The following is a 14,762-nucleotide window of genomic DNA, read 5'->3' on the forward strand; positions in this document are numbered from 1 at the left end:
CTGTTGGGTTCAAATCTTCCAAATGTTTTGGCTCCTGTACCAACGTCTATTTCAGGGAGGCTGTGCCCTGTCCTATCAAGTTCAAGCCAAAGACTCCACCGGGGACCAGACTGAACAACTTCTGGGACCCTCTCCATCCGTGTTATGGACAGTTTGCAAAGCTGGCGGCCAAGAAAATAACCCCGGAAGCACAGAATGAAATCAGATTTTAATTGAATGGCTGCAATGTACTAGTAAGGCTAGTTAAGCATATAATTAATTGTTGTAACTATAGCAACAGGATGAACTGGAACTATTAGGGAGGCACCAGGGGTTCAATGAGAGACTCTTAAAAAGACAAGTGGTGGAGATTGCAGAAAATAATTCATTCTCCTCCAGTGGTTCTCCAGAGGGCCTTACACTCTTTAGCGACCCAAAATAAATCTATTTAATAATATTTTCTTAGATTCATGCAGCTTTTCATATCCCAAAGGGCCCCGAGGTGCTTCATAAGCCATGAACATAAATATAGATTTGGAATAATGTATTGGGCCAGATTTTCCTAGCGCTTAAACAACTCTCAGGTGGTTCGTTCTGCCCCTTTGGAAGCCCCATTACCTTCAGGATACATGGAAGCAGTAATTTACTAAGTGGCATCACCATAGGCCTGGGGCCTGAAGCTCCAGCAGAGTGTCAACTCAGGTAGGTGAAGGGGCGGGGGGAGGGGGTGTTTCCAGAGGTAGTACTTGTATTTATTCATACCCTACCTCATTCCAAAAAGGCTTCAGGGAGGCTTACTAAATACACAGAGTACATCAGGGTAAAATAAACACATGAGGCACTCTAAAGCAGGGGCAGATAATAGAAACAACCAGATCTTTAGAAATGTTTGTACAGGAAATGCATACAGCAGTCTCTACAAAGTGGGCAAAATTGCTGCCGCTCCTCCGACTGGCCAAAACGAAGAGGAAAACAGAATCCAGTGCTCGAAATAGACACTCGGGGCTGAGGCCTCACAGAGATCTTCCCCTTATCCTTTAGACTCTACTCTTTGGAGTAGAGACTCTCCAGCCCCTCTGTGCTGGAAGGGAGTGAAAGGGGGGTGGGCTTGTAAATGTGCACTTCCATCAAAGGAACCACTGCTTCCTCCACTCCGCTGACAACTCTTGACTGGTTGTCGAACTTTGTTCCAGGCATCCACCCTTGTAGGGAAGAATAATTCAGCTTTTGATGCTTCCTGGCATTCTGGCTTGATCTGTAGTTTAAAAATACAGTCCTCAAAGCAGAGGTGGCAAGCTGGTGGCCCACAGGACAGATGTAACCCCTCATGTTTTGTCTCGACCATTGAGGAGCTTGGCTTTCAAATCCAGACTTTGAGCTTCTCCTGAGGAATGGGAAGACCGGCACCATGGGTCCCCCATTGCATTGTTACTGACCTCCTTGCAGGGGACAGTATTCTCCAGTGTGCAGCAGTCCCCACCGTGCACCATGACATTCAGCTTACATCATAAGCTTATGTCATAGAAGCATCTCTGTTGTGTTACCTGCCTGGTTTCTATAGGGAATTAAGTGTTAAATCCCCGATCTGGAGTCTTGTCCCCTAAATGCTCCTACTGTTTATCATTGTGCAATCTAGAAGAAGTATGAGACAGCTGAAGGATTTAACCTTGGCTATTTCCTGCCACTGCTCTTCAAGTGTCTTCCATCGGGACATGTCACCCTAGCCTCTCAGGTAGGTTGGATAACCCCCATGTCTTCTGTGGTTATCTAAACCTCACTCACCCTCCAGGCTCAGCTCAGAACTCCTCCCTAAAGCTTTCTCCACGTCTTCTCGTTCATTGATTCTCTCGAGTGGACTTTCCACGGGGTTGAGAATTGTTTTCTAAAGCTTCAAGCTTCCCAGTGTACTTTCTTCAAAGTGATCTGCCAGTGAATGTGTCTCTGTCTTGCTCCTTCTCCTCCCTCCCTGTCCATAGTCACCTCCCACTTTACAGGAGAAAGGCCATCTCAAATTCTACAATACAGCATGGATTCAGGATGTAAAAGGAGGTGCTCTGAGGCATGGAGCCAGGCGAACTTTGAACCCTGGTGTTGGGAAAGCGAATGTCTAGGTAACACATCCTTGCTTTCAGCCGTATTAAAGAAGATCTCACTGGGGAGAGAGCTGGTAGATCATTCAAATAGTTTTCGAGGATGGATTATGATGAGATCTTTGGCATCTTTCTCAGATGGCATTGTTAAAAATAAGCTACATTGCTATTATAGTATTCCTTTTGTTCCTGTCCATTTATGTAAATGACATTTATTCAGTATATACGTTTATCAAAATAAAAAATAGAAATACGACTGATGTCAAATCCTATCTTATTCTAGGAATATGTAATGATCACCCACAGATACATGAACAAATTGAAAAAACCTCATGTATCTCATTAAATATACATCTCCAATAAAATTTTATGAGGGATATTCTATCAATTATGTATTCTCAATAACTGTAATGATGAGCCAACCCAGAAAAAATAAAGTTCTGTCAGGTTAGTGGAAAACAGATATGTGTCAGGGAGAAAAAGGAATATAAAATTTCCATCTGTTAAAGAGAAACTTGTTTGTGTTTGGTTTCTTTTTTGGAGCTTGTTTGTATTTTGAAAATGGCTATTAGAAATATCCAGTCACCATGGTACTTAGATTCCTTTGGATATACTTAAAATGAAAATACAGTTTTATTTTATAAAGTCAATATTTACAATATAGTGAAATAAATATTCTTTATAACTCTTTAGGTTTATAATGACACATTTTAGAAGTCAAATTATAAATGTGCCATTGAATATGTAGCTTTTCAGAGTTCTTTGTAGAGAGTTTCCAAACAAAAAGATTTAAAGACCATTGTTTCAGTAATTATTGTTTCTTCCAGTAATTGGATTTTTCATCCTAGTGTTATGCACTTTGTGTCTTTGATTTATTATTTTATGGCTTTATCTCTGGCTTGCACAGTTAGTAAGAGCCATAGAATTCTGTGAATCACCAATTAACCATTGTTTATCAAGCATCTGCTCTATGTTTAAAATAGTAGAATATGCAAAAATACAGCACATAATTTTTCCCACTGAAGAACGTAATTTTATTTACAAGTGAAGATGACAAGAGCAAAGTGTCAGTAAAAACAATATTTAAAAGATAGGTCAATATCTCATGTTTGGAGGTCATTTCTCCAATATATCAACAAGTCAGAGCATAACCAAAACCACAAACAAACAGAAGACCCTTAGTAAATTAAAAAGAAAAAAATATTCTGACCAGATCAGACTGAAAATACTGTATAGATGAAAACCCATAGGAGTAAACCAACAACAAAAGTCAAGGTTCTACTCAGAGCGTATTTACTCATACTTTTAAAACGATACTAATGAATTGATCCTTGCGGTCAGAATTAAGACAATATCAGAAATGGAGAATTGTAAAGGCAACAAGAAATTAACACCTTCTATCTGTAGGGAGTGTGAAGTGTCTTCTTAAGGGTGGGGAGGAGATGAAGAGAGAAAGGAATTGGAAGGCATAGCATTTTGGGCTGTATAATGTAAGGCTATCTGCACATTAGCATCACTTAGAGCAGAACAAAATAATTAGCATTAGCAGTCATCAAAATACATTCACAAGATTTTGTGTACTCTGCTTACTAAGGCAGAAAAGTATGAGATGATTCTAGAAAGATTTCCCTCACAATGTTTTGCAAGTTGAAATTAAAATTGAGATTAAAGATATAGGTTCCAACTAGAAAATTCTAGTAAAGGAACTCCTCACTCTCACAGGATCAGAAAGCTCATTTCCCCTGTAATTCCAAGGTAAACAATGGGGTCTGGGATAATGGTTTTCCAGAACTACGAATTACATGGCCCAGGTCAACCAGAGCATTCAGCTCTCAAGTGAGCCAAAATGAATTTCTTCCATGCTGTCTTGCAAGGTGGCTGGAAAGCCTACTTTGAAAGCACCTCACTAAATACACAAGGGCTAAATAAAGAAACTGGGCTTGTTCTGGGCTGAACGAATAGGCTGTATAGACCACGTCCTCGTGGAGTGGCCCACATACAAGTTTCCAAACTCAGAGCTCGTCTGCAGGAAGATTGTGGCTTGACTTTTGTGAGAGATGAGTTCACTGTCCTTCTTGAGCAATCACCCAGGGGCAGACAGGTCATTTAGTGCAAGTTTGTCAAGACTGAAGGGATTTTCCAGAAAGGCTAGCAGGTAGGGAGATAAGCATCTCTGCAATTAAAAGGAAAGTGATATGGGCTATGAAAATGCAATGTACAAATAAAGTTAGTAAAAATCATATGTGATCATAAACACTTGGACATCCTGATGTGTAGCCTTTATTAGTCTGGTTTTTCTTCTTCTTTATCTGTATAGTATCTATGTGGAGGTGGGGGTAGAATGGGTATCATAACTTTCTTTTATCAATTTAGCAATGCATTGTGGACATTCTTTCTTGCCATTAAATACTCTTCTATATCGTGGTTTTGAATGGCTTTATAGCATCCCAATGTAATTATGTATCAGAACTTGTTTGACCAACCCCCTTTTATTAACACTTGGCTGTGTTTTTTTTTTTTTTTTTTAAGAAAAACGCCTGTGAGTGGGGGGAGGGGCAGAGGGAGAGGGAAAGAATCACAAGCAGACAAGAGAATCTTTATTTATTTTTAAATATTTTATTTATTTGAGAGAGAGTGGGGGAGGGGTAGAGGGAGAGGGAGAGAGAGAATCCCAAGCAGACTCCCCGCTGAGCGTGGAGCCCAACTCAGGGCTTGACCTCATGACCCTGAGATCATGACCTGAGCCGAAATCAAGAGTCCATTGTTTAACCGACTGAGACACCCAGGCGCCCCTTGGTTATTTTCCTTTTAATTGTTTTGATGTTATTGCTGTGACAACTCAGTGGTAAAGGATTTGTGCTAATGAATAAGAGGGAGTTTTATTCTTGCTCCTGCTCATGTTTTTCCAGATGTTTGCAGTAGGCAGGCTGCCTTCCATAATTATTTGTGGGTTGGAGTTTCTTATTCTGGTGATCCCCAAAGGATGGCCAGTCCCGCCCTGTCTCTTCTGTTACAGTTAGAGGGAAAGAGAACTTGAGGGGATTTAAGAAATGAGAATGGAGAGAACCCCCGTTCTTTCTAAGGAAATGAACTGGTAGCAGCTTTGTGTGATTTCGAAAGTCACGTCATCTAGGAGGTCAAGAACTTTAACAGGGTGGTTTGACAATCCTAGAGGTAAAGGCTGAAATAAGAAAAAAAAAATAATGAAATTGGAAACAAGAGATAAAGAAACTGGATGCTAGGCTTCCGGAGGGGGAGGTTATCACCCCTTCACTCCGTGCCAGAAAAGGATGCCCAAGAAGGTCCCTATATAAACGCCAAAGGAGGACTTCATGTTCTCGAGCAGGAACATCCCAGGACCAATGGCGAGTGTTGGGGGAGGAGGCTGGGGTAGAAAAGGACTGGGAAGCTTTGTGATGCTTGTAACATTGGTCACAGGAGGGCTACATCGCCAGAGACACTCCCCCAGGTGTTAAGTATGAACGATTCTCAGAGGCAGGGCAGAGAGGGCTCTGTAATGTGCTACTCCTGAGTTTTCAGTGGTATCATCAAATCTTTGCACCCAATACTCACACATTGTGCTACTGTGCCTGGGAAGAGATGGTTGGTTTCCAACTTCATTTTTTTAAAGATTTTATTTATTTATTTGTCAGAGAGCGAACACAAATAGGGTGAGTGGCAGGCAGAGGGAGAAGGAGAGGGAGAAGCAGGCTCCCTGCCGAGCAAGGAGCCCAACTCAGGGCTCGATCCCAGGACCCTGGGATCATGACCTGAGCTGAAGGCAGACGCTTAACCGACTGAGCCACCCAGGCGCCCCTCCAACTTCATTTATATACATGCTGCAAGAACATGCCAAGCTCTCTGGAATGGGAACAGTAGCAGATTGGTGAGGGAGAGGCCAGACTTTTTGGGAAAATTTGTGCCCCACACTAGTCCATGCAGTAGCAATGTTGGTAAATGTCTAACACTGGCCCCCAAACAAAAATACTGATTTGAAGCATATGCTCATTTCCATGGTGCAAATACTCTCACTGTGGCCAATTTCAAGCAAACAACATGATGGCGTGGATATGGAATTGGGGAAATTTGCACACAATTGACCTTTAGTAGCTGGTGTGAGTTCTCTCTAGCTCACACTGATATGGAGTGGGTGAGGAGAAACGTGTCAAGATTCCTTGCTTTGCCACCAGTGCCTGACACATCTCCCTGCTGCCCCTTCAGCACCCCTCCAGCCACACCTGACCATTCTTGTTGCAAAGCCTTTGCCAGGGATGCCCGCTTTGGTCTCATTTCTCAAGCTCAACAGTAGCAGAGAGCCCTAATTTCCGTTCCGCATTGCTCCCAGCATGCAAGGGACTTTCCTAGCCCCCAAGGAACCAGGCCAGCACAGAACACTGTGTTGTAACACCCTCTGGCCACTCCTCATCGTCTGGCATTGTCTAAAAGGGAAATTGAAACTTCATGTCCCTTAAAACCTGCCATCTCATTTCTGCAAGACCATCTGTAGCTGAACCTACCTGCTTCTATTCCCAAGTTATTTTAAGGTCACGTACCCCTAGCTTCTGCTCTTTAGATGCCTTTATTCTCTTTCCATGATTAATTGTCTACCTGATTATCTTCCAAGGGCCAGCTGTCTTTTTTGGATATCTCTTCTATCTCTTCCAGGATAAAATTAAAACTCCACATCCCCCATAGCTCTCATAGCCCTGTGGAGCTACCTTGCCCCTTGGATGTGAAACATGGGATTTTGATTATTTGCTCATAAGCTGGTTTCCATTCCCAAGCTATGAGTTCCTAGAAGGCAGAGCTCAATCACCTCTCTTTAGCCCTTAGCCAGAGTCTGGCATGCCGTCAGCCTTCCGTACATATTTGTCAAAGGCTTAAGTAAATCAATGACTGAACCAAATGCTAGAGTCGTACACCAGGATGTTGGTAAGAACACTTTTGGCCCCAGGTGACTGAAGATATCATTCAAAATGGTTTAAATAATCATGGTACCTATTATTGGCAAAAAAAAAAAAAAAAAAAAAACAAATAAAAAAAACAAAACAAAAAACAAAACAGGTCAGAAGTAGAGCAGTTCTAGGGGCGGGTTCATTCAGCATCTCGGCAATATTCTCAAGGAGACAGGTTTGTTCTGTCTTCCTTCTCTGCCCTCCTCTGCCTGTTGATTTCTGTGAAAAGGTAGCAAGAGAGCTATCAATGTAAGGAAGCATGAAGTTTGCAGCAACTCCAGGTATTATATCCATATATACCAATGTTCAAAGGTTAGGAGAGACTCTCCTATGTGTCTACATATTGCAAATGTCTTTTTGTCTTATCCCTATGGTTTTCTCTCCTAATAGACTCTCCTATTTCAAAGGAAATTCTCCAGAAGCCTTTTCCTTTTCCCCTTGAGCAGATTTCCCTTCATGTGGTAAGGGAATGGAAATACACTGGTTGACCTGGACTAATTAAAAAGTTCTCCTGAAGTTCACGGCCCTCCAGCAGACAATACCAGGGTTCTAGAGGTGGCGTGGGGATGGCCATCTGATACACAACCAATGGTTGTCACACATACAGTCAACAGAGGTAGGTATTAGCCTACTGTCCATGTGACCAAGCTGTGTTCATCTCACTATATGAGGATGGTTCAACAGAAATCCCTTGATGTAATTCATGACACTAACTAATTGTAAGAGAAAATAATAAATAACCATCTTAATAGATTCAGCAAAAGCATGTGATAAAATGTAATACTTATTCATAATTTTTAAAAGGATTTAGTAAATTTGATAAAAGGAACATGCAAAAACCTAGAGCAAATGTGTTTAATAATGAAACCTATAGATATCAGAAAAATGTGCCCAGAATTATTGTTTTTATGCAAAATTGTTCTATAGATCATAGTCTTCCTTCGGCTCAGGTCATGATCCCAGGGTCCTGGGATCGAGCCCCGCATCGGGCTCCTTGCTCGGGAGAAAGCCTGCTTCTCCCTCTCCCACTCCCCCTGCTTGTGTTCCCTCTCTCGCTGTCTCTCTCTGTCAAATAAATAAATAAAATCCTAAAAAAAAAAGAAAAAAAAGAAAAGAAATACGTGGTATGAATTTTAAAGAAAAAAATTCCCAAAGATATTACTTATAATATTATTATTATAAAATATCAGATTATATGAAAATTGACAAGCTGATTCTAAAACATAGAGGAGAAAAAGGCCAACAGATAATAGCTCTTTTTGAAGGCAGTTTTGAAGAGAACTAGGGCACAGAGATCATGTTTGACCAGAAATTGAGATTTATGTTGAAACTACAGTAATTTGGCCAGTGCGATATTGGCCCAAGGCCAGATACATAGACCCAATGAAACAATGCAATTACCCCAGAAACAATGAATGCTCATGCAGAAACTTGATGTACAAGAAGGTTGAATTGCAGATCACCTTCAGAAGAATGGTCCCTTAGCAAGTTGTTTTGATAATTTATTATGGAAAAAAAATAAAATGTATCTTTACTTCACACCATATACAAAAATGAACTCAAAGGAGAATAAAGACATAAGATATGAAAATAAAAACTTTTATTCTTTTATAAAAACATGTACAAAAATATCTTTGTGATCTGTGGTAGGGCAGGAATTTTTTTTCAAAGATACAAAGAGAACAGATAGAGATTGATAAATTCAACTTCTAATTGACTGAAATTTTTAAGTCTGTGTTTTAAACACAGTAGAGAAAAAATTGGTTGGGGGGAGAAAACCATAGGGAGAAGACAAAAAGACATTTGCAATATGTAGACACATGTTATATAAAGAACATTTAAAATTGATGATAAGAAGACAAGTAATTCCGGGGCTCAATTGGTTAAGCCTCCAACTCTTGGCTTTAACTCAGGTTGTGATCCAGTGATTGTGAGATTGAGCCCCCATATGGGGCTCCATGCTCAGTGTGGAGTCTGCTTAAGATCCTCTCTCCCTCTCCTGCTGCCCCTCCCACTTGTGCTCTCTCTCTAAAATAAATAAATCTTAAAAAAAAGAAGAAGAAGACAAATAATTCCATTTAGGAAATAGGGGAATGATATAAAGAGGGAATTTGTAGAAGAAAATACCCGAACAGTCCACAAGGAGGACATAAAAAACACTCAACCCTGTTCTAATCAGGAAATGCACAATTAAAAGACTGTGAGATACCATTTCACACTCTTCAGGTTGGCAAACACTGAAAACTTTGAAACTACTAAGTGTTGGTGAGGCTATGGAGAAACAGGGAGTCATACTTTTCATGTAGAAAGAAAAACTTGTACGACTACTTTGGATAGCAATTTAGCCATCTTTAGCAAAGACGAACGTGAGCATACTCTGTGACCCAGCGATTCCATTTCTAGGGATAGATGCTAGAGAAAATCCCACATAGATGCCCAAGGAGACACATAGAATGTGCAAGAATACATCCAGTCAGAGAATGATAGAAGAATGCTCTGCAAGAATGTACACATCAGCTTCGTGTGTAAGAGTAAAAGAATAGAAACAAGTATTAACAAGAGGATGGTGAATTAAACCAAAGTATATTTGTGTAGCGGAATCCCATATACAACGGTGACAATAAGTGAACGGGAACAGTCTGCGTCAACACGGGTAATTCTTGTAAGCTGCTGACTGAAAAGAGTTTCAGGAGAACATACTGTGAGCCAAGTCATCGATACACTTTTTATGTGATGTTTAGTTGTGTAACAATTATACTCAGCATTGCTTAGGTACACAGACTAGCAGATAAACGTATAAGGACATGTGTAGATGTGGAAGATATGATGGGCATGCCCAAGGGGAATGGGATGGGGTAAACAGACTGCTTCAAGTTCAACTTTTGGAGCTGGGAGATGGATACCCTTGAATTTATTGTATTATTTTCTCCAATAGTTTTGTACGTCAGAAATGTTTCACAATAGATTTTTCCAAAATCAAAAGGAAGAGGCAGCTCTCTCGTGACCATTAGGGAGACTGGAGAGTTGATGGCCACCCTTTCTGTCCTACATACCATCTGGAAGCTGACAGAGTGTGTCTTCCTATGACCTGAGAAGAAAGTACCATTCTAATGTTCTGTGCTATATGGAGTATCGCCCACAGATCCAAAGGAAGCTTGATCTCAACGTTCAAAAATTAATTTGAGCCACGTGCTTTAGAGCAAGTTACAAGTTAATCAAATGCTTCTGGAAAAATCTGAAATGCCCTTCAGAGGAGGATTCTCTCTGTGTGTCACCAGTCACTGTGTTCTGCCCCGAGATATTAGGAAATGCAGGCCAAAGCCGTCTCACAGGTCATTGCCAATTGTTACCCAGTAAGTGTGGTTCCTCCCTTTATTTCTTAACTGTTCAGAATCACCTGGTGGTGCTTAATTGTGGAGCATGAGTTTGCTTGTTTTGATCCTACCTGGTCTTTGCTATCCAACTCAAATTAGTGGTCTTGGAAGATGAGAGGCGTTTAGCTGGGGAGAACCAAGGGCTGCCCTTGAGAGGCCAGACCCCAACAAATCCCTCAACCTCTCCATGCTGTTTGTGGGTGGTTGTGAAAGGGTGGCTTTGGGATTAGCCTGGGGCTGTGGGTAAGTGAGCCCTAGATTTATCCTTTCTGAGAAGAGCCGCTCAGCCAGCCTGGTAGGGATGACAGCCCCCAGATGTGTGGGTTGAAGATGGACTGCCATTTATTATTGGTGAGATCTGGGCTGAGTCATATAATCTCCCCGAGCCTCTGATTCCTCACCTGAAAAATAATGTGTTTTGGAGCATAAATTAAATAATATCTGATAGGGGCACCTGGGTGGCTCAGTCGATTAAGTGCCTGCCTTTGGCTCAGGTCATGATCCCAGGGTCCTGGGATCGAGCCCCATGTTGGGCTCCCTGCTCAGCAGGGAGTCTGCTTCTCCTTCTCCCCCTCCTGCTCATGCTCTCTCTCCCAAATAAATAAATAAAATCTAATAAATAAATAAATAAATAAATAAATAAATAAATAGTATCTGATATATCCAGTGCACAGGAGAGATCACCAGCCAGATGAAGACTTTACCAGGCCTGCCAAAACTGAATCTCCTCCGAGAATGCAAAAATGATCCTTTATAATTCAGTCCTTAAGGCATGAGTATAAATGAACTTGTAGGTTTGCTTAAACATCTCAGGCAAATGGAGGACAGCCTGTGAGCAAGAGGCTTCAAATGCAGCACTGTTTTACTAAGTATGGTGTGTTGGTGGTGTTAAGTGGTGCAGGTTTTTTTTTTTAAGATTTTTTTTTTTTCTCATTAAACTTTTGTTTTAATGGGTCTCAAAATTCTGTGACAGATTTTTGGTCAAGTTGTTTCCATTAAAAGTACTGATTTTAAAAACTAATAACTTAAAACTGCCACACACACACACACAAAAAACATGGTCCACAAAACATTCTCCTTTCCTTCTGAAGGTTTTACGATGCATTGTTATCATTAACCAGTCTTTTACTATTAAACTTAAATGGCCAATTGACACAAACAGTTCTGAGACCGTTCTGCCACCACGGATTAAGACTGGGGTGGCAGGTATTGGGGATAATATTCATTTAGCCTTCTGAGCTTTCTGGGCAGACTTGGTGACCTTGCCAGCTCCAGCTGCCTTCTTGTCCACTGCTTTGATGACACCCACAGCAACCGTCTGTCTCATGTCATGAACAGCAAAACGGCCCAGAGGAGGATAGTCAGAGAAGCTCTCAACACACATAGGCTTGCCAGGGACCATATCAACAATGGCAGCACCACCAGATTTCAGGAACTTGGGACCATCTTCCAGCTTTTTTCCAGAACGACGATCTATCTTCTCCTTCAGCTCGACAAACTTGCAAGCAATGTGAGCCGTGTGACAATCCAGCACAGGTGCATATCCAGCACTGATTTGGCCTGGATGGTTCAGGATAATCACCTGAGCCGTGAAGCCAGCTGCTTCCATTGGTGGGTCATTTTTGCTGTCACCAGCCACATTGCCACGACGAACATCTTTGACAGATACGTTCTTGACATTGAAGCCCACATTGTCCCCAGGAAGAGCCTCACTCAAAGCTTCATGGTGCATTTCAACAGACTTTACTTCAGTTGTAACATTGACTGGAGCAAAGGTGACCACCATCCCAGGTTTAAGAACACCAGTCTCGACTCGGCCCACAGGGACAGTACCAATACCACCAATTTTGTAGACGTCCTGGAGAGGCAGACACAAGGGCTTGTCAGTTGGACGAGTTGGTGGCAGGATGCAATCCAGAGCTTCAAGCAGTGTGGTTCCACTGGAATTCCCATCTTTACGGGTGACTTTCCATCCCTTGAACCAAGGCATGTTAGCACTTGGCTCCAGCATGTTGTCACCGTTCCAACCAGAAATTGGCACAAATGCTACTGTGTCGGGGTTGTAGCCAATTTTCTTAATGTAGGTACTGACTTCCTTAATGATTTCCTCGTATCTCTTCTGGCTGTAGGGTGGCTCAGTGGAATCCATCTTGTTAACACCAACAATTAGTTGTTTTACACCCAGTGTGTAAGCCAGAAGGGCATGCTCACGGGTCTGCCCATTCTTGGAGATACCGGCTTCAAATTCACCAACACCAGCAGCAACAATCAGGACAGCACAGTCAGCCTGAGATGTGCCTGTAATCATGTTTTTGATAAAGTCTCTGTGTCCTGGGGCATCAATGATGGTCACGTAATACTTGCTGGTCTCGAATTTCCACAGGGAGATATCAATGGTGATACCACGTTCACGTTCAGCTTTCAGTTTATCCAAGACCCAGGCATACTTGAAGGAGCCCTTTCCCATCTCAGCAGCCTCCTTCTCAAATTTTTCAATAGTTCTTTTGTCGATCCCACCACATTTGTAGATCAGATGACCAGTAGTGGTAGACTTGCCCGAATCTACGTGTCCAATGATGACGATGTTGATGTGAGTCTCTTCTTTCCCATTTTGGTTTAGGTTGAGCGGTGGTTTTCACGACACCTGTGTTCTGGTGGCAAACCCGTTGTGAAAATCTTTTTTAAGATTTTTAATTTATTTATTTTAGAGAGAGCGAGAGAATGCATGCCACGTGCATGGATGGGGGAAGGGCAGAGGGAGAGGATCTCAAGCAGATTGCCCACTGAGTGTGGAACCCCACCTCATGACCCTGAGATCGTGACCTGAACCAAAATCAAGAGTGGGACACTTAACTGACTGAGCCACCCAGGTGCCCCACGTGGTGCAGTTTTATAAGCCAAATTTTATGACAGCATTTGCATGGAACGCATCTTTATAGTCGCCTTCTGGTGCAGAATGTATGCGAAACATGTAACCTGGCGCACAGTCAGTGCTCAATAGGCAGAGGCTACTGTTATGAGTGTTATTTTCTTTAATCAGTACCGCTTCTCGTGGGTGGCCTGCCACACCAGAGATATTGGAGTTTTGCATTGGTGCCTGGGGAATCAAAGCCATTGGGTTGTGGGAGGGAGGGGAGGAAGTCAGGCAAGGATGCACCTGTTCTTGCCAATTCCCCAAGATTTGAGAGGAATAAAACTGGTCACCTTCTCATGAAAAAGTGAATGTGATGAAGGAGGAAAGTCTGGATTGCACCGTAGGAGACTGGGGTGTAAATGGATCTGGCATGCGATAGCTCAGACACGCTGGTAGGATTTTCTGTCCTTGGCTCTCCTGGGGGGAATTGGTGAGGTCTTTAAGGTGCATTGCTATGTCTCACATGCGTACCTGGATGTCCCAAACAGCCTCAGGCCTCTGCGTTGTGTTTGCTTATACTGTGTCATGTTAATAAGGGTGTTGGTTGCCTTCACTTCATCCACAGAGTCACAGCCTCCTGACGGATGATTTCATCACTGTGCACTCCACGTTTTCAGCACAGAATGCTCCTGCTCTCTTTTATTTCCTGGACCCAGTGAAAGATGACTCAGGCAGAAAGAAATTTCACTTTGGACAGCATTAGGCTGTGCTTCTGGGCTTTGCCCAACAGAAGAGAACAATGAGTTCTTGGCTTCTCAACGATGGCATTTACCTGCATCATTCCCTATAAAAGGAGGCTGGGCTCTGCGAAATGGGTGGGCTGATGTCATAATACCTGTAAGACCAACTTCTCTACTCTGAGTCTACATAGTGCCTGGTAGACAGAGGAAGGGAATTTGAATTCAATAACCAATCTATCAAACTTTCATTCTAATTATTTTTGTCTGGTGGTAAATTTCTGAGATCCAGAAACCTGCTGTGTGTGTACTTTCTTCTTTGAGAAAGGTAGGAGCTTACACTGATGTAAAAAAAGAGTGAATGAGATCTTCCCCATTTATATTTATATTGCAGAATTTATCTTCTGATGCACAAAAATATATTTGGGGAATTAAGGGCAAGATTCTTTATTATATTTTAGCAAGATGATCTAAGATGATGGAACTTTCTTTAGTCCTTCTTAATGGAGGATCACCAATCTTATTCGAGGGAGGGACTACTTTTCTTAAAATGTCTATGGAGTAGGGAGCTAGCTCAACAGGAATGAGGAAATAGGAAGGAGAAGGGATGTATTAGTGATTTCTGGGTACTGGGCAGACCCAACTGCTGCAGCCTGCTGACCCATGGAGGGGTCTGAATCCAAAAGGTCAAGATTTTTGTCCAACTGTGGCCCAGCTGCTTAAGAATAGAGGACCAAGGGGCACTTGGGTGGCTCAGTCAGTTAAGTGTCTGC

The 14,762-nt window shown here is 42.1% G+C and overlaps 1 long non-coding RNA gene across 1 annotated transcript; it reads left to right on the forward strand.

Annotated features, from left to right (window-relative positions):
• Nucleotides 1-1,596: 1,596 nt before the first annotated feature.
• LOC113910451 lies at nucleotides 1,597-14,056 on the forward strand. Its single transcript, XR_003516048.2, has 3 exons — nucleotides 1,597-1,711; nucleotides 7,415-7,640; nucleotides 13,878-14,056. It is a non-coding gene; the product is annotated as an uncharacterized LOC113910451 (long non-coding RNA).
• Nucleotides 14,057-14,762: the final 706 nt, after the last annotated feature.

The sequence above is a fragment of the Zalophus californianus genome, chromosome 6 (assembly GCF_009762305.2).
Source record: "Zalophus californianus isolate mZalCal1 chromosome 6, mZalCal1.pri.v2, whole genome shotgun sequence".
Lineage (NCBI taxonomy): Eukaryota > Metazoa > Chordata > Mammalia > Carnivora > Otariidae > Zalophus > Zalophus californianus.